The sequence below is a fragment of the Carya illinoinensis genome, chromosome 10, assembly GCF_018687715.1.
Source record: "Carya illinoinensis cultivar Pawnee chromosome 10, C.illinoinensisPawnee_v1, whole genome shotgun sequence".
NCBI classification, from domain to species: domain Eukaryota; kingdom Viridiplantae; phylum Streptophyta; class Magnoliopsida; order Fagales; family Juglandaceae; genus Carya; species Carya illinoinensis.
The window spans coordinates 30,194,832-30,214,570 of NC_056761.1; positions in this window are offsets into that span (position 1 = coordinate 30,194,832).

Sequence of the window (19,739 nt, forward strand, 5' to 3'; positions counted from 1 at the left end):
TTAATTGTCTGTATTACAAATAATGACTAAAGCCCAAGAGAGTAAAGTATTGTAAAAAAATCACTTCAGCTCATCCAAAGAATGCTCCATGTCTTCAAAGCACCTATTGTTTTTCTTGAGCCACTAACACCACATAATGCAATGAGGGATTATTCTCCACACAAGAGCGGTGTGGGTGTGCATTTCCCATAATTCCAATCCAACAACTTAGAATATCCCTAACTCTTTCAAGCATAACCCATGCCACCTCGGTGTGATTAAAGATCACATTCTATAAACACCACGCGACCTAGCAATGTAACAAAAGATCGAGTTACTGATCATCTAATTAGTTTAAATAACCTCGCTCAATATGAGGGATTTTGCTCATTAGTTTTGAAGTATTAGAGACTCTAGGTAAGAAGGCATTTAACAATAGTTGAACCTCAATTTGAAGGATTTTAGAATGGTTAGTTTGCTTAAATTCTTCTTAGTTTCTTTCTTCAATATGACTAAAGATCCCATGGACAAGTGAATGTGTGACGACCCAGCCCAATAATTCTAAGATTGGAATATTGATAATTTTTATTGGACCTAATTAATTATAGTTAATAAGCCATATTGTATAAACCCATGAGTGATAAATTATTGAGGTTGATTTGGAATTTTAATTAGGCTCAATAACTAAGTTAAATCTCATTTATTATTTATTAAATAAGTTAGACTCCTTTTAGAATTTAAAAATTGGCTATTAGAAATTTACTTCAATTTAAACTCATCATTGATTGAAGATACCTATACAGTCTCAGTCACTACCAACCCTACATTGAATGAACTACTAGATCATATTTTTAAATTCAAACTCTCTTCTTAAATGATCGTGACCAACTTTGACTTGAACTTGTTGGCATCATATTCCAACAAGGATACAACTTTACAAGTCATCTTCATATTAAAACTCTTAAATGAGTTCAACTCAAACTGGTCGTCATCATCTCCCAAATCTCTCTATAAATATCTCCCTACCCCATGTTATTTGAAAAGAAAACCATAAACCTCCCAGTCCAGCTTAGTGATCGATTTTGTGTCAAACATTTTAGGAAGCAACACTATAAGGTAAGTAGCTTAATCATAAATTAGGATTAGCATATGTTAGCTAATTATATATATATTGTTATTAAAGCCAGTTCTTTTGAAGTCAGTGTTTACGTACCATATATCTTACGTTACATAAGACACATAAGCTTTCATAAGATCAAGTGTAAGATAAGCTCAGATAAGTTAATAAGATGACTATTAGATGCATGGTACCAATGCGATTTATGAGTGGATGTGCAAGCCACGGAGCTAAGCATGGTCCACCATAGTATACTAGAATACTATTAGTGGCTCCCATTACGGCCGTGGGATGTGGGGCCGGTGCACAACTTTGCACATAGGGTTAAGTATGTGGGCTGGTAAGATACATATAATAAGCAAGATAATTCAAGATAAGTCATGCATTGCATAAGCATATATATGAATGGTCATGATTTTAAGTTTTCGCATGACATGATTACACAAACATGTCATCTAGCATAGCATATGATCATGTCATTATGCATCATGTTCAAATTTAAAAATTATAATTATGTATATATTATGTTATGCATCTTATGTCCATAAGACACGTAAACTATCTTAAGTTCAAGGGCAAGATAAGATCACATCAGTTAATCTAATGGTCATTTAGATGCATGGTATCAATGCAGTTCAGATCAGGGTAGATGTGCAAGTCATGGACTCAGGTGTGGTCCACCATAGTATACTAGAATACTATCAGCGGCTCCCCTTGTTGCAGTGGGACGTGGGGCCAGTGCACAACTTCGCACATAGGGTTAAGTGTGTTGGTCAGTTAGATAAGTTAAATTAGTCAGATAATCAGATTAGTTAGTTAATTATGATAAATCAAGACAATTCATGCATAGTATAAGCATTATTATGATCAGTCATCTTTTAAGCTCTCAGCATGATAATGTTTTTATGAAAAACCTTATGTTTTTTTTTATGTTTACGTTATGATGGGTTTTTACTAAGTCATCGACTCATTTTAGTTATTTTTTATATTTTTAAACCACCCTAGGTCAGAATAATAATGATGATAGAGCTGCAGGACAGGATTTAGTCCAGGGAGACATGACAATGGCGTAGATCATGTACATAGATTTTAATTTATGTTTTTATGGCACAAATTTTGAAAATTTTTAATAAATTCTTCCATGGACTCTCTCATTTATGATTTCAATATTTTAATTCAAAATGACTATATTTATTATAAGGAATCTTTGTATCTGGTGCAACTATAAGAAAATATTTTTAAGTCAAGGTTCAGTAGTAGCATTTTGGCTCTCAAGAATTTTTAAAAGTGACTTTATTATTAACCGTGGGGAGCGGGGTGTTGCAAATTGCCTTTTTCATTATGCATATCATCCTTTTTTGGAGTTTCAAGATTCCATTCCTCCTCCGTTTGGAGTTTTTTAGAGGCTATCATGTGTCCATTATGGTGTGAAAGCAAAAGATAAAATTGATACTCTTGTTCATCAATTTCTTGTATATTAAGATAAATTCACTAGTTAGTAGTAATATTGTGACATTGCTACAATCCAGGTTCCATAAATGAGTGCCTTTTTTAATGTTGTAGTTGTCCTTGTAACCCCTTCTACAAGTATTGAAAGTTCTTTTCTTCATAAAAGTATTATAACAATATTTGAGGCCGTTATTCCATTCTAATAATATATCCATTTAGCTGGTCAAATTCCTTGATATGCAAAATTATGCTATTATATCAAAAGCTTCGAGCTCAACCAATTAGGTCTGAAAAATGTCTATGACCATATCACCTTCCACTCCATATGTATGGACATATTACCCATTAACTATTAAGCATACTTTTATTACCAGTTGTAATAGAAAAAATATTGCCATTATCTCAAGAGTGATACACTTAGTGAAGAACTTGCCATTCTATAGATTCTTTATTAAACTTGTTCTGAACTCATATAGAAAAACTATGGCAGATTCATCAATTTCCGGTCAGTGCACATCAGTTTCAGCATGATTTCTAAATGGCTTGTGTTTAAAGTAGTGACTTTTAGACAACTTGACGAAGTCCACCTTTTCTCAAATTTTCTTCTTTTGACTTTTAATTTTGGTATTTTATCTATGGAATATGGTTATCTTTATGCATTGGGCAGTTGTACATTCACACCCAAATCTTCTACGATCATGACTTAATGACAAAATATAGAAAGAAGTAATTATGTCGAGTTATGAGTCAAATACAGTGTACAAACAAATTTCAAAAATGCACTTTGCCTAATGCACTAAAAGTAACTCCATTCAATCTTTATTTTTACAAGGGAAAGCATAAGGATGTTTTTGTATCACCACTTGCAAGTTTGTATTGATGGGGTGGAGTCAATTGCAAGTTTGTATCACCACTTGTAATAAACCCATTAACTTGTGAGTGGACCAAGTGATATTTTTGTTTGATGTATGTTCAAATCATTTGGTGTGTTGCTAATTAGTGTGTACTTAAATTGCTATCTCAGCATGGTTCCTAGCGGCCTTACAGTGCTCCATTCAATTGCAAATGTTTCAACCTAGTATCTGCATCAATATGCATGGTGATACATGGTGAACTTTGGTTGTTGTTTGTTGTTCATGTATTTTGTTTGCCATGTTTCATGCCAAAACATCTATCTAAGGCTAAACGTCTTTTGGGTATGCCATCCGAGTGAGGGTTGGAAGATATGAGAAAAATATGGGTTTAGCTCAAACCTAAAGAGGAACTGATGGATTGAATGGTTGGGGAGTGATTTCTGGTGGCAAAGGATGATCGACAACGTGGAAGTTGATTTCAATTTGAACAATGGAGTAAGGGGGCTCGAGTGGGTGAGGGATTTCACCATAAAGGGTGAATGAGAATGGGTGATCATGAGAGGTGGTTTTCGGTGCAGGGGTGGCCGATAATGCTAGAAGGAGGTTTTGATTAGAGGGAAAGTGTGGAGAAAAAGGGTGGCTGGTGTAAGAAGATGGTTGCTGTAAGATATCACACAAGATGCCAATGCCAACCCAGAACCAGAAAAGAATTGAAACAAGAATGTGATCAATAAAAGAGAGAAAGAAACCAAGAATCCACTTTATTGATTCTTGAAATAAGGTTTTTGAGGAACCTTAAACCTCTAAGAATTGATCTAAGCAACTGAACAAATAACAATCAAGTTCCACTTCAGTTTTTATACAAATCGATGTAAAAGAGAAATAAACAACACCGTTAAGCCTCCATTGCCTTTCTTCCTTCCTAAGCCAAAACATACAGCTTTAGTTGTCATTAATTGGTGCCCCAAACCATTTAACCATGTGATGCTCAGGAATTTAGCTAAGCCCCGTAATTATTTTAGTACATTATTTTGGACCAAGCAAGGAGGAGTAACCCATTTGGAGACTAGAATAGAATACTAGGCATCTAAGGTCTTGAGAAAGGCCCAAGCCCATGACTAATTAGACCCTTATAATGGAATTAGGGTTTTGAAGCCCATTAGAATTCAGGCACACGCCTATCCTAGGGGGTAAATGTCTTCCATGTGTCATGCATGTAAGAAGGCTTGCTTGTAAGGTGGAAGTATTGTGACACTTGTCACTATATGAGAAAGATTCTAGAAGAAAAATGAAGAGGTTGTGAAAATTGGAGCCTAGGGGAAGCCAAAAAGGCATGCATGGCAACTATAGAAATGGAAGATTCGGTTTGCCCAAGTGTCATGTATGCAAATGGAAGGTGAAGAGTTTTTTCTTGGCAAATGTCAAAATCTTGCTTGGAAATAAAAGGACCTACATGCCTATAAGGATTCTAGAAGAATATTGTGAAGGGCAAACTTGAGGTGGACGGCTAGGGCAAGGGAATTTGTGCATTTGGCACACATAATGACCAATCACACAATGTCCAACACATAGGAAGAAGAAAGATCTTCTCGGGAAGGAGATGAGCTTTTCAACTGTGGCACCCTCGACTCCCACATACGGAAAGGCGGGAATCGTGACACAAAGATGATGACAACAAGGGTCACACATGCCAAATGCTAATGCTAAGTGTGTGTACATGCAAAAAGTGTACAATAAAAGTCTCAGCAGATAATTAAAAGCAAGTGAACTAAGTATCAGAATTTTAAATACAAATTTCTCAAAATAAAATGCCTTTAAAAGTTATACAATTATCCAAAAAAATATAATAAAAAGCCCAAAATACATAGACAAAATAGGGAAAACAAATCCCAAGCCAATAAGTGACCCCAGGTCACTCATCTGATGGAGCCGGAGTCTCGAGCTCGACGTCCTCATCTGCATCAAAATTTACAATTCCATAAAATAGAACAGAAGAGAAGAATACTGTGTGAGATTATGAGTCTCAATAAGTAACCAACTAAACAACCCAAGAGATAAAAATACATTTAAACAACCAACATGCATGCATGCATATGCTGAAATATGCATGAAACCAAAACCATTATTTTCCCCGAAAATGACTATATTTCTAACGCACTCCAAAATCCCATTTAACCCAAACACGCCAATAAATATCATTTGCAATTTTTCCAGAAAATGTCCAAAACATAAATCCACTATTTTCCTAGAAAATGGCCCTCGTATCTATTTAATCATAAACTGCCATTTTTCCAGAAAATGACCCAACATATCCATTCATTGAGTCACTATAGGTGGGAATCACAAGCGAGACTTACCACCATCCCTACAGTTTACACTGTAGGCAAGAATTACAGGCAGGACTTTATCATCATCCTTACAGCTAGCACCGTAGGTGGGAATTACAGACTGGACTCTACCATCGTCCCTACTTACCACCATCTCTACAGTTTCTTTTCCTTTGTTTCATTCTTTTCAATTCATTCAATACACATGTACCCAAAATCTTTTCTTAACACAAAAACCCAATTTTCATTCATAGCACATGAAAATGCATGTAACAGTGTAATGAATGTCATGATACAATGCACGACAGATAAAAATATCCAATCACAAACCCAAGTGCACAAATCTACAAACCAACTCCACAATAACCCATCCTCTAATCCAATCGAAAAAATCCAAACTTCTCAGACCCAAGGCCTGGCACAACCAAATAGATTGCAACAAATATGTTAGTATAAAAATATATTTAAATCCCAATAAATTCTTTGAAAAATTACTTACAATAATGAAATGTAAATTCTGGAAGATCAAGGGTGCACAAGATCGCGAGTGACGCTGAAAGTGGCGGAGCAGCGGTGGTACCGCTGTTTCAATGGGGTTGGCCGTAGGTCTTAAAAACTAGAAAATGAAGGAGGAAGCTAAGGGAGGCTTGGGCTTGGCATGGAAGAGCTAATGAAGGCTGGTGGAGCTGGTGGTGGTTGCTGGAGGCCGTGGGTGGTAGCGTGGGCAGTAGTTGGAGGCCAAAGAGGTGAAATCAGAGAGAGAGAGAGAGAGAGTGGCTTCATGAGGTGTGGATCAAGACTGAGGGTGGTTGGGTTAGGTGGTTGGAGGGTCGCTGGAGGAAAATGAGGCCGCAGCTTGGAGGTGGGCATGGGGGAAGGTGGTGGCGGGGCAGGGGCTGGGATTGGAGGGGGTGGGTCATCGGTAGCTGGAGGGGACAATGGACTGGGCAGTGATGCCACAGGGCGGTGAACGACAGGGCTGGCGGAGAGGGGCTGAACGTATGGAGAGAAATCGAGGGGAGCTCGTGCACTAGCTAGGGGAAAAAGGAAGGAAATAAAACAAAGAATGAAGAAAAAGAGAAAAGGAGAGGGAAAAGGGAAAAAGAAAAAGGAAGGAAAAGTAGATCCAATCTTTTCCTCTTAGGGTCTCAAAATTGATCCAATGAAAAGGATTTCAAAATGGTAATTCAAATAAAATAATTTAAATATAGTAACTAAGTAAAATAAATAGTAAAATCCAACAATAAAATAATTTAAAATAAAAAGCAATTTAAATAATGAACAATAATTAATAACAAGAAAACACATTGGTAGAGTTCTCTTAAGACTTTCGGCCACTTCATTTTCTCTCTACTTTCTATCACTTCCTGTCCATCCAAACACCACCCACACCACTATCACTTCATTCAAAAACCATTTTATGTGCAAGCAAAGCTAGTGAATGCAATCTACGAAGGGAGTCATGTAAGGTAAGAAAACAAAACACTCTTTTACCTTACACCACACACATGGCCAAAGGGAGCAACTTTTGAATTTGACAAAGTTCACCATGAACACAAGCTCAAACACACACACCCATGACCAAGAAGAATAGAGTTTTTGATTTTCATGAAGTTTCTCACATGAGCTTACACACACACTCCCTTAGCTAGACTGGGGTTTTCTATAATAGAGAGTAGACTCAAATTCCATTTGCTTTAAGCTTGTGAGCATGATATTTTTGGGCCACTACTTTAGTACTTTCATGAACTAGGATTTTGTTTTATGCAAATTTCAGACTTGATGAAGGGAAGTCCAAATATTGGAAGACTATTTCATGTCTTTCATCAGTCAAGAGCACACCACTCACCCCCACACACACGGGTTAGGATTTTTGGATGACCAATCCTAATGATTTTTAAACTATGTTTTCAACTTACTCACTTATCAATTTTGGATTTTTGTAAGTAAATTTCTAACTTATGCTTGGATATCTTATGTATATGTTTTGTGAACTCATTTGTTGTTCAGTTGTATGATGGTATTTGAGATGATGAAATTTTTTCATGTGATATAATTGGTTTCTTGTATGTTTGCTCACCATATTGTTGAAATGGTTTATTGTTGTTAGTTTATATCATGAAAATGAGATGAGATGCCACATCTAGGGTTCAGATCTGCATGTTCTTAACATGTTAATGGATACTCATTGCATGACCGAATCTTTCAAAAGATTAAGCCCATGAAATACTTGATTTCCCTGTTCAGTTGCATGATTTCAGTTATACATGTATGTTCATTGATAATGTTCCATTAAATATATTAGAAGCTTCTAAGTTCATGAAATGTTTGCATAATGTGTATTTCAAGGTTGGTATGTCTTGGCCGTGACCATGGATGAAGTGTTATTATTATGTGATTGAAGATCAAAAGGCATAGAACCAAGGTTGGTGCTATGCTTCTGCCTTGCCCAGTACATGTGAAGTTATGAATGTCTGTTTCTTGTTTGTTGTTCAAATACCTTAGAATTAATAATTAAGAACATAGTCACATGTTCTAATATTTTCAAGCCGTAATGCGGAATGTATATGATTGCGCATGATTTCTTGATGTGTGGTTATGTTGAGTCTCAATATGCAATAGTATGTGTCTCATGAAAGAACAAGGTTTCATAGTCCATGTCTCATGTATTGGGTTTGTGAAACTATTTCTAAAAAGAAAAAGAGTCGTTGAAAGTTTTATTATGACCCCAAATACTAGGATAGGGGCAATCCCCTAGTGGAACTCCTCTATCCACTCAAGAGTGATTAAAATAAAGTATAGTCGACCTGCCTCGAATGGTTTCTAAAAGAAAATGATACCGGAGCGGGGTTGCACCTAAAACTAGTGGGTACCCTACCATGAAGATGAAAAGGCAAGCTGTCATATTAAGTATGATTACAAGTAAGACATAGTCACCTTGGTCAAGGTGGGCCAACTATGACGACCAAGATTTTTTGCCAAGCCTTTTACTTATTTTATTTTATTGTTAATTTGGGCCAAGAGATGAGGAATAACCTTTTGAGACAACTTGATTGGACTAGAAGGCATGAGGGGCCTTGAAGGAGGCCCAAGCCCATGTAGATTTCGGCCTTATAGAAAAATTAGGATTTTGAGCCTTTGGCATTAAGGCATACACAGCAAGCATAAGAGAAGTATGGTTTGGTTTTGCCATGTGTCATGCATGCAAAGAGTGAAGATGGAAAGGCATGGAAAGATAGAACTTGAGGGAAGCCCAAAGGGCATGCACGGCAACCATGAAGGAATGATTTGATTCTTGCTATGTTTCAAACATGCAAAAGGGTATGAGAAGAGTTTGTCTTGGGAAAGGGCAAATCCTGTTGGGAAGAACAAGCTACACACCTACTAGGGTTTCTAGAAGGAAATTTGGAAGGATTCCTTGAGGTGGATGGCTAGGGCATGGATTTTGGGGCATTTTACCACCCTTGTGACCAATCACACAATGTCCAAGACATTGGTGGAAGAAGACCACCTTGGGAAGAGATGGAGATTTCGGCCACCATGCCCACACACACTCATCACAAGCCACTTGGCACACATGCACACATGTAGGAGATTGAGGGAGATCCTAACTAGAAAAAAGACCAAATAGCCATGAGGTTCATTGAACCAAGACATTAGATGATATGCAAAAGTGGAAAGGGGTTTCAATTTTAGAGGAAGAGGTGCCACTTGTCCAAAAGTGATATTGTGTTTCCAACACACTCAAATGATGGAGGAAGAGGAAGAGGCTTAGGGTGACATGCCACTTGGCATCCAGGAAAATGTGTTAGGCTTGTGCAAGAAGCTTCTTATCCCTAAATAAGGGGAGGGTGCTGAAAATCATATCCTTTTAGTCACTTGGAGAATTCTCTTGTGAAGTATTGGCCACCACCTTTCTCTCCACTTTCCTTCACTTTCTCACCAACCAAACACCATTCCCGTCACTCTCTTTTCATTCAAATGTCATTTTGAGGGCAAGCGAGGCTAGAGGAATACTTCTAAGGAGAGATTCATAGGAGGTATGAAGCTAAAAACTCACTTTTTCCATTTCATCACACACGGCCTTGAGAGTAGTTTTTGGTTTTAGCAAATTCATCATGAACTTGTGCACACACACACACACTCTTGAGCTAGAGGGAGTTAGCTCACGTTGTGTGGAATTTTTCCAATGAACTCAAACCTTTACACACATGATTTTAGGTTTTTAAACTAGGGTTTGGATTGATGAAAGTTTCGGACTTGGTGAGTGGAGGTCCAAAATATGGAAAGTTTTTCCTTTGAATAGATGCCATGAGCTTACACATACACACATGGATTAAGGTTTCTCACAAACCAAATCTATTGTTTTAATATTTATATTTTCAGCTTGCTTGTGTATCGATTGTGGATTTTTGTAAGCAAATCTCTAACTTGCACTTGATATTTTATGTATATGCAATGTGAACTTACTTGTGGCTTGGTTGCATGATTATGTCGATGTGATGATGACCTTCCATATGTTATGTTTGGATCCTCTTGTGTGAATGTTCAACTCATGATTGTAATGGTTATATGTTGTTATTTTATGTGATGAAAATGAAATAAAAAAAAGGCTATACTAAATTTCGGATTTACATGAAATAGTCTATTCTCATGGAGGTTATTGCATTGCCTAATCTTTTATAAGATGCTAATCAAGAAAATGATTGTTTTTCCATGAATATATTTACTCACATGTTTCGGCCATGCATCATGCTTCTTTGTTGTTATTTCATGAAAGTGAGCTGGATGACTATAACTAGGGTTTCGGTTTTTGCGTTTTTATAAAATGTTCATGAAGATGGTTGCATTACCTATTCTTTTAAAGGATTAAACTCAATGAAATGCTTGTTTTTCCTATGCATGCTCACTTGTATGTTTTGGCTATATAAGAGGATTTACGGATAAAATTTTGGTAAAACACATTAGAAGATTCTAAGTTCATGAAAATGGATGTAACATGTATTTTAAGACTAAGAGGTTTCGGCTATTGTATAATGTAAATGATGTTGTGAATGTTCTCTTCTTGTTTGTTGATCAATTGCATTAGAATTTATGATTTAGAACATGGTTGCATGTTTTAATATTTTCAAGTTGTAACGTGAGATGTATATGGTTATGCATGATTGTTGTTATATGGTCGTGATTAAGTTTCGGCATTGGATGTGTCCTATGAAAGTTCAAAATTTTATAATTCATTTCACATGCATTGGGTTTGTGAAACTTTTCTAAAAATTAAAAGAGTCTTTTAAAAGTTTTGACACGACCCCAAATACTACTAGACGAGGAAATGTCCTAGTTGAACTCCTCTGTCCAGTCAGGAGTGTCTAAAATAGAGTGGTAACCCCTGGGTTGACAAAGTATTATCGACGGATCTCGAATGGTTCCTAAAAGAAAGGGATACCGGAGCAAAGTTGCACCTAAAGCTAGTGGATGCCCTATGGTGAAGGCGAAAAGTGAACTACTTTAATATGAATGATTTAAAGTGAGACGTAGTCATCTTTGTCACAGTGGGCTAATGGTTGATGAGGTAACTAGCGGGGAACACATAGTGCATAAAGGAGTCGTGAGGTATTCATTTATATGTTGTAGTCAAAGATTAAGGCCTTGAGCTCTAAGATATGTTATTCTATGTTATATGAACAAGAACTTGAGCTCACATATATCTTTAAGGAACAAGAATTAAATGATGAAAAGATGTTTATGAAAAGAAAAAGGTTATGAAAGTTCTTATGAATGTGGTGTTTCAAAATGTCACATGCATAAGTAAAGTTTCATGTCCATGCATTCATTTTGAGTTTGCTTTCATATGTTTATGATACCTGCTATACTTTATTTTTTTACTTACTAGGATTTCTTAAAATCTTACTGTGATAGTTTCCACTACCATTCCTCCACCCAGAATGGTAGAAGTTATGACAGGAGCCCAATAAGATAGTCATGGGAAAACACAAGAGACTAGCTCCCTAGATCCCTAAGGAGACTCCAAAGAGACTCAAGGCCTCTCTAGAGTAGTCCAATTTGAAAAGGTTGGAAGCCGCTGACCAATTCATTGCTGAAGTGTTGCATCTTTTCGAGCAGTTGAGGAGGTTATTGAATCAGGACAAGGCCAAGTAGGATTGGCTTTACTGAAGGACTTTTGTTATGGTTTTGGTCCATAAGACCTTTTGATAGATGATTTATTTTGATAACACTTAATGTGATGGTCACACGTTTTCAAAGTTTCTTTTTGGAACAATGAAGTCTTTTGATGACTAGTGTGAAAAGTTTCTATTTTGGGATTTATGTGCTTCAGTACCATGATATTTGTCCTGTCTATTTGAACTAAGTAAAATTTTCACTGCAATATAATGCATACTACTAGATATCAATAGGTTTATTACATCTTAACTGTCATGTATAAGGGATATGTAGCCTTGTGTTATATGGCTCGATGCTTCAGTCACCTTTCAATCCCAAGCAGGGGCTGAGGGCTTTACACAAACGGTTGACGTCATAACTAGCAGGAAGCACATAGTGATAGGAGAGCCGTGAGGTATCTAATTATATGTTAAAGTCAAAAAATAAGACCTTGAGCTCTAAGACATGTTATGCTTTGATATATAAACAAGAACCTGAGCTCATATATATGTTTTAATGTTCAAGAATGAAATGATGAAAGATCTTTTACGAAAAAGTTTTAAAAGTTCCAATACATATTATGTTTTCAAATGTCAAGTGCATAAGTACAAGTTCATGTCCATGCATTCATTTTGGTTTACTTTCATATGCTTATGATATTTGTTGCATGCTACTTATTTACGTATTAGTTTAGTAGAAGCATTACTTGTTTTTTACTCTCTACTAGGGTTTATAAAGTGATAGGTGCATCGAATGGTTGCTACCAGGGGTCCTAAGCCAACGACAACTACTGGGTGGTTGTGGACCTTCACCGACATAGTGGCACAATCTCCACAGCCCTTACCTGAGGTAGAGGTCCCTTTTCATCCGACCAAGTTGATTGATGGTGAACTCTATGTGATTTTTTCCAAGGAAGAGATTGAGAGATTGGCTGCTCCATTCATGTTCTCCATAGTTTTGAAATTCCTCAAGCAGCGGCCTTCCCTTGATATCATGCATGTGTTCATACGAAGCCGATGGGGTCTAGAAGTAGAACATGTGGTCTCGGCTATGAGGAAGCCTCGAAACATGTTTGTGCGATTTTCAAATGAATCTGATTTTGTGAAGGCTTTATTGAGGGAAGCTATGAACGTCAATGGGGTGCCTTATTGTGGCTTTCATTGGCATCCTGATTTTGATGAGGAAACCAAACCCTCCCTGGTGCCGATTTGGGACTTTCTTTCAGGTTTACCTCCTAACTTTTACCATGAAAAATATAACTGCTCCTATTGGTCGATTTTTACGCCGTGAAAATGCTACTAAATGTGCTACCAAAACTAATGTAGCGAGAGTTTGTCTTGAAATGGATGCATCAATGGAACCTGTCCGAGAGATTTGGATTGGTACCCCTGATCATTTTTCGAGCTTATATGTTGAGGTTGAGTGTGAAACTCTTTCTGCCTTTTGCTCTAGATGTAGGGTTCAAGGCCATATTTTAAAAATGTGTAACGGGAAAAAGGGGGCTAAGAAAATTGGTGGTCAGAAGTTGAAAGGAAGTTAGTAACCTATGCAAGATTGAAAACCCAAGAATCACAAGAATGTGGTGGAGAATCCTAAGGAGGTAGAGCATGATCCAAATTCTTCTTTACTGAGATTGGAGTTTTGCATGGTTAATTTTGTGGGGCCTGGTCCTAGCTTTTCAAAGAAGGATTATCTTATAGATAATCAAGGGCTTGTGGGTAGTCTTATGACAGAAATTGAGGGGGAGCAAGTTGCCAAAAATATGGATTCTACAGTTGCAGAAACTAAGGTTAATGCCATGATTTTGTGGTCAAAGCAGAGGGATGAAGACAACATTGCACCTGGGAATATTGACAAATTCGAAACTGAGGTTAATGCTTATTTGATGTCGGTTCCTATTGTGTCGAAAATAGTGAGCAGAACTATTGTACAGCCTCTGTGTTCGGAGGTGAATGGCAATGTGGTTATTGAAGAGATGCCAGAAAATGCTTCTTTGCAGGAGCCACAAGATACAGGGCAAGTGGACCAAAATATTTCAAGTACTATGAGACTTGAAATGGTTGAAGAAAGTGTCTCGAAACTAGAAAATAAGAATGGGGAACATTTGACTAAAAACAAACGATATCCTTCGGATAGTGATGGTCAAAATGAAAAATACCAAGCCAAGGAGAATACTCAGAAGTTCGACTTCGGTTTCTAGCAAACTTGTCTGCATGAATCTATGATTTGTAACCCTTTGTTTTGAAATATCTGTGGTCTCAGATCATCACAAAGAAGGTTGTGTAAACTAGTAAGGAAATTGCATCTAAATTTTATTATGTTAAGTAACTATTTATAGATGATAATAGGATGGAAATTTTGAGGAACGGTTTGAACTTTGAGAATTGGTTTTCTAATCAATGTGCTGGTGGTAAACTTTGGTTACTTTGGGGTAGAGGTTTGCAGATCTTGGTCACTAATTTCAGTGCTCAACATATCACAATTTCTATGTTTACTAATTCTCAGCATTTTGTTCTGTCCGTGGTTTATGCTAAACGCAATCATTTGGAAAGAAGAGATCTTTGGAGATTGTTACAATTGGATGCCATGCTAGATACTCATTGGTTATGTCTTGGGAATTTTAATATTATTCATAGAGAGAAGGAAAGAAGGGGCGGTAGACCTCAGTTGAGGGCTGCCATGGATGATTTTAATGAATTCATTGATAATTGTGGCTTCATTGACATGAAGTCAGTTGGGAGTAAATTTTCTTGCTGCAATGGTCAGAGGGGATTATCTAGAAGTTGGTTGAAGCTTGACAGATGTTTGCTTAACTCTTTGGCCACAGACTCGTTGCCGGATGCCTTTTGTAAATATCTAGCCCATATGACATCAGATCATGCTCCGATGCCCTTTGTTTTTCATTCTCCTAAAACAGGATATGGCCCATCCCCTTTAGAGTTCCAGCAAATGCGGGTCTCTCATGCTAATTTAAGAGAAGTAGTTAATGAGGCATGGAATGATATGGTTACGCCTATGGTTATCTTCAATTTGGCTACTAAGTTAAAAAAACTGAAAGTGGTTTTAAAGGAGTGGAATCATCAGGTATTCGGTCACACAGAGAAAAATATTTAGGCTTTGGAGAATCAGATTGAGCATTTAGAAGGCCAGCTTCAAGGTGGTTTCTCGAAACACATTGACTCGACTTTACTAGTCGCTAAAGAAGAACTTGCTATATGGCTTTTAAGAGAAGAAACTAGGCTTTCACAACAGGTAAAGCTTAGTTGGATGGAAAAAGGGGAGGCCTCGGCTAAGTTTTTTAAGACTTTTGCTTCTTTATCTAAATCTATTGTGCATGAAATGAGACTTTGGATAGGATGTGCTTGGCCAATCTGGAAGCTATTCATTTAGGTGATGTGGATTTCTTTAGCTCTTTTCTTCAAGCTAGTCCGCATAGAGATTTCCTAGATTTGTTGATGTATGTGCAAAATTATGTTTTAGAGAAGGAGAATGATTGTCTCCTTCAGCTCTATTCGATCCAAGAGGTAAAAGAAGCTATGTTTTTCATTCCGGTAGATAGTAGCCTTGGACCTAATAGGTTTGGTTTTGGCTTCTATAGATCATTCTAGAATATTGTTGGAACTGATGTGGTGGCAGCAGTTTGAGATTTTTTTAAGTGGAGTTCCAATGCCTAGATTTTATTAGGCTTCTTTTATTGTGCTAATCCTGAAAATGCAGCAGCCTACAGGATTTGATAAATTCCAACCTATAAGCTTATGCTCTGTCGTTTATATGGTTTTTCAAAAATTCAGGTTCGAAGACTGTCCCCCTTTCTTGAGCAAAATTATCTCGCCTGAACAAGGTGCTTTCTTGCCTGGGAGAAGTATATTTGAAAATATTACGTTGACCCAAGAAATGACTCAGATGATAAATAAGAAGGTGCGTGGTGGATATATGCTTATTAAGGTGGACATGGCTAAGGCGTATGATAGCATTGATTGGGAGTATTTATTACACATTATGAAATCTTTTGGTTTCTCTATTCATGTTTGTGAGTTGATCAGGCAGTGTATTTCTACTCCATGATTCTCTGTGGTTATGAACGGGTCGATGAAGAATTTTTTCCCCAATGGTCGTGGTCTGCGTCAAGGAGATCCGTTATCCCCTATTTGTTTATCTTGGTTGAAGAAATTCTCTCCCGTTTGTTAAAGCATAATTTTGCAACTAGGAAAACTATTCCGTTCTCTCATCCCATGGTACTCCCCTTATCTCCTACTTACTTTATGCTGATGATATTGTGCTCTTTACTAATGGAGAAAGATCTTCTCTTCAAGCTTTTAGAGTTGTTTTTGCTTTATATGAAGACTAGTCTAGTTAGGTGGTGAGTAAAGACAAGTCATCTATTTTTTCCCCAAATACTATACTGCTACTTGGAAAAGAAATTTATTGCATTTGACCTCTTTTTTGGAAGGATTCTTTCTGGTCAAATATTTGGGTGTTCCTCTTCTTACAGGCTGGTTAAAGGTGTCCCACTTTGATGATTTGTTGATTCATATTCATGGGCATTCGGAGGGCTGGCAAAATAGATTTTTATCCATTGGTGCTCATCTTCTTTTACTGAGACATGTTGTGTCGAGTATTCCGGTTCATTTGCTATCAGTCCTATATGCTCCCAAAACTGTGGTGGCATCTTTAAATAGGATTATGAGTAATTTTTTGGGGGGACCTCAAATGGTAAGCAAAAGCGTAAGTGGGTGGCTTGGTAGAAGGTTTTCTCCTTGACCCAGGAAGGGGGTCTGGGTTTAAGAAAACTATAGGAAGTTCAATCATCGTTATTCATGAAGTTTGCTTAGAATTTATTGACCCAAGATTCTCTATGGGCTAATTTCTTCAAGAATAGATATTGTAAAGGCATGCATGTGACTTTGGTGGATACTCGCAAAGGCTCGTTATTATGGAAATGTGTCATGGCTATGGTTCCGAAGGTCCTTAGCCATTCTTGGTGGCATGTTAAGGATGGACAGGTATCTTTTTGGCGCGATCCATGGTTAAAATCAGGTTCTCTTATGGAATTTTGTGAGATTTCCGCTCACCCGTCTTTGAAGGTGAGGGAATGCAGAATTCAAAATGGATGGGATGTGGATTTGTTAAAAGAATTGGTGGGGGAGTAAAAAATGGAAGAAATCCTGGATTGCCTAGTGGAGCATAAAGAAGTAGATGTGCTAATTTGGAAACTGACTTTGAATGGGGAATTCTCATCAAAGTTGGCTTGGGATTGCATCCATGTTCATGTGTTGAAACTTGACTTGGCTTCCTAGATCTTGCATTCATCTCTTCCTAAGAAATATTGGGTTACTCTTTGGAAGACCTTAAATTTGAGCCTCAGTGTTGATGCTCGTATTAGATCTTTGAGAATCCCTCTGGCTTCTAAATGTTAGTGTTGTGCTTAGGAGTGTATGGAAGATCAAGACCATGTCCTCGCCACAGGGATGATTGCAACGGATATTTGGCGAGCATCTTCCTTACATATGGGTATGCCGTATGACCCGAGTAGACCGTGTAAAGCTAATATGGAGCTCTAGTTTTGGAGGGCAACTCATTCATCACAAAAAGTTACTTTGCTTGGTCTTGCTCCTATTATTATAACTTGGTCCCTTTGGGTTTAGAGATGCAAAGCTCGCATGGAAGGAAAATTTAATAATTCGGATTCCCTATAGGGGTCGATAAAAGTAGCTATAGCTTGGGTTGGTTTAAGATTGCGTGCTACCAAAAAGTTTAAGGATAGGGATAAAAAAATATTGAAAAGTCTGTAGATCATGATAAAAGTTGGTAATAGACGGAGAGCTTGTCTTGTGAAATGGAATAAACCAATTGCGGGGTGGTTTAAATTAAATGTGGATGTGAGTTCTTTGGGCAATCCTGGTCTTATGGGAGTAGACAGACTAATTAGAGATGATAAGGGTCGTTTGAAACGGGCCTTTGCAAAAGAGTTGGTTGTTGGGACTAATAATGAAGGTGAACTCCTAGCTTTATATTATGGTTTACAACATTGCAAAGATATGGCTATTCAAAAAGTTAAGATTGAAGTAGATTCTTTGTTAGTTGCTAATTGGTTGAAGAAAGGAAGATGTAGCATATGGTACCTTGAAGATTATTGGGAAAGGATACAAACCATTCTCTCTACTGTGGAATTCTACATGTCTATAGAGAAGGTAATGCAGGGGTCGATTTTTTAGCTCATTGGGCTTCGTATTAGAAATTTGGAACATGGGCTACTTTCAATGGTGTGCCACACAAGTTTAAAGGGATTCTGAAAGTTGACACAATGGCTCTTCATGCCTTCAGATTTTAGCTAGCTTGTTTTTTTGCTGTTTTATCTTTTGGTCAGCTTTGTTTCTTTTGAATAATTTTGGCTTTTATGGTTATAGAGAATACGATTTTTTTTTTTTTGGACACTTGGGTTTTGGGATTTTTTTACTCTTTATTCTTGTTACCCCCCAAGGGTTTTGTTGTTACCACGTTATTCCTCCATCATAAGTGGGGGGTTTATTAATAAAATTGGGGAGGGGCCACTTTGGCACAGGTGGCTCCAACTCTTTAAAAAAACCATTTTTTGTTTACTTATTGAGATTTATCAAAATCTCACTTTGGTAGTTTATAGTCCCTTACTCATAATAATAGAACTTGTGACTGGAACCCAAGAGTAAGTCATGGGGAAGCGCAAGAGATCAGCTCCACAGATCCCTAAGGAGACTCCAAAGAGACATGAGGTCTCTCTAGAGCCATCCATTTTGGAGAGGTTGGAGGTCACCGACCAATTCATTACTGAAGTAGTGTAGCTCTTCGAGGAGCTGAGAAGGATTATGAACCAGAATAAGGCCAAGTATGGTCAGCCTTGCCAAATGACATTTTGATATTGGAGCACTAAGATCATGAAGATAGAATGTTTATTTTGGTGACAGTAAAGTGTTGGTCCCATGTTTTGGGAGTTCTTTTGGAAACAATTATGTCTTTTGAAAGATTTTATAAAAACCGTTATTTTGGGATGTTGTGTTTCAGTACCATGATATCTATCTTATTTTATTTGACCTAAGTAGAATTTTCGCTGCAATATATTACATACTACTAGATCACTAGGTGCATTGCATCTTAGCTGTCAGGTACGAGGAGTATGTAGCCTTGTGTTACATGTCTTGAAGTTTCAATCACCATCAAATCCCAAGTGGGGGCTGGGGGCATCATAGAATGGTGGTATCAGAGCAATTACATCTTTGGGTAAACCACAAGTTGTCCTAGGAATACATGGTACTTGATGCTAGGATTGGAATCTAATAGTTGTAGGCTTAAATCTTATAGCTATAGGTTTGAATCCTTAACGAGGCATGTTCGGAAGATAAGTATGTAGTTTGAACTCCAATTGTGAAGTGAAGAAGTAAATTATGCATTAAGGAAAAGTTGATGAGTGTTGGCTTTGTGCATTTTTGGAGGAAACAACCCATTGGTGCGCAGACAACGTGATAATGTTTCTCCAAGGTCACAAGATCAAGAGGCCAAGAACCCTCAATTGGAAGGAGGTCAAGCAATCGTGGAAGCCATATGACAGATGACAGATGTAGTGATATACCAAATGGAACAAGGACATAATGTGAGGCAAGATTCTTCTAGAGGCAAGAGTCGATGATGTCCCTTTCAGCGATTTCTAGTATATAGGTATTCAAATTTCATGGGTACGGAAGGAGCTCTAAGAGCCAACAAGTGGCTCATCAACTTGGATAGAACCTTTTACATCAGTAGATGCAAAAAGAAACTAAAGCTCCAGTATGCTGGACACTTACTTCCGAGAGAGGCTGGCATATGGTGGGACATGAAGAGACA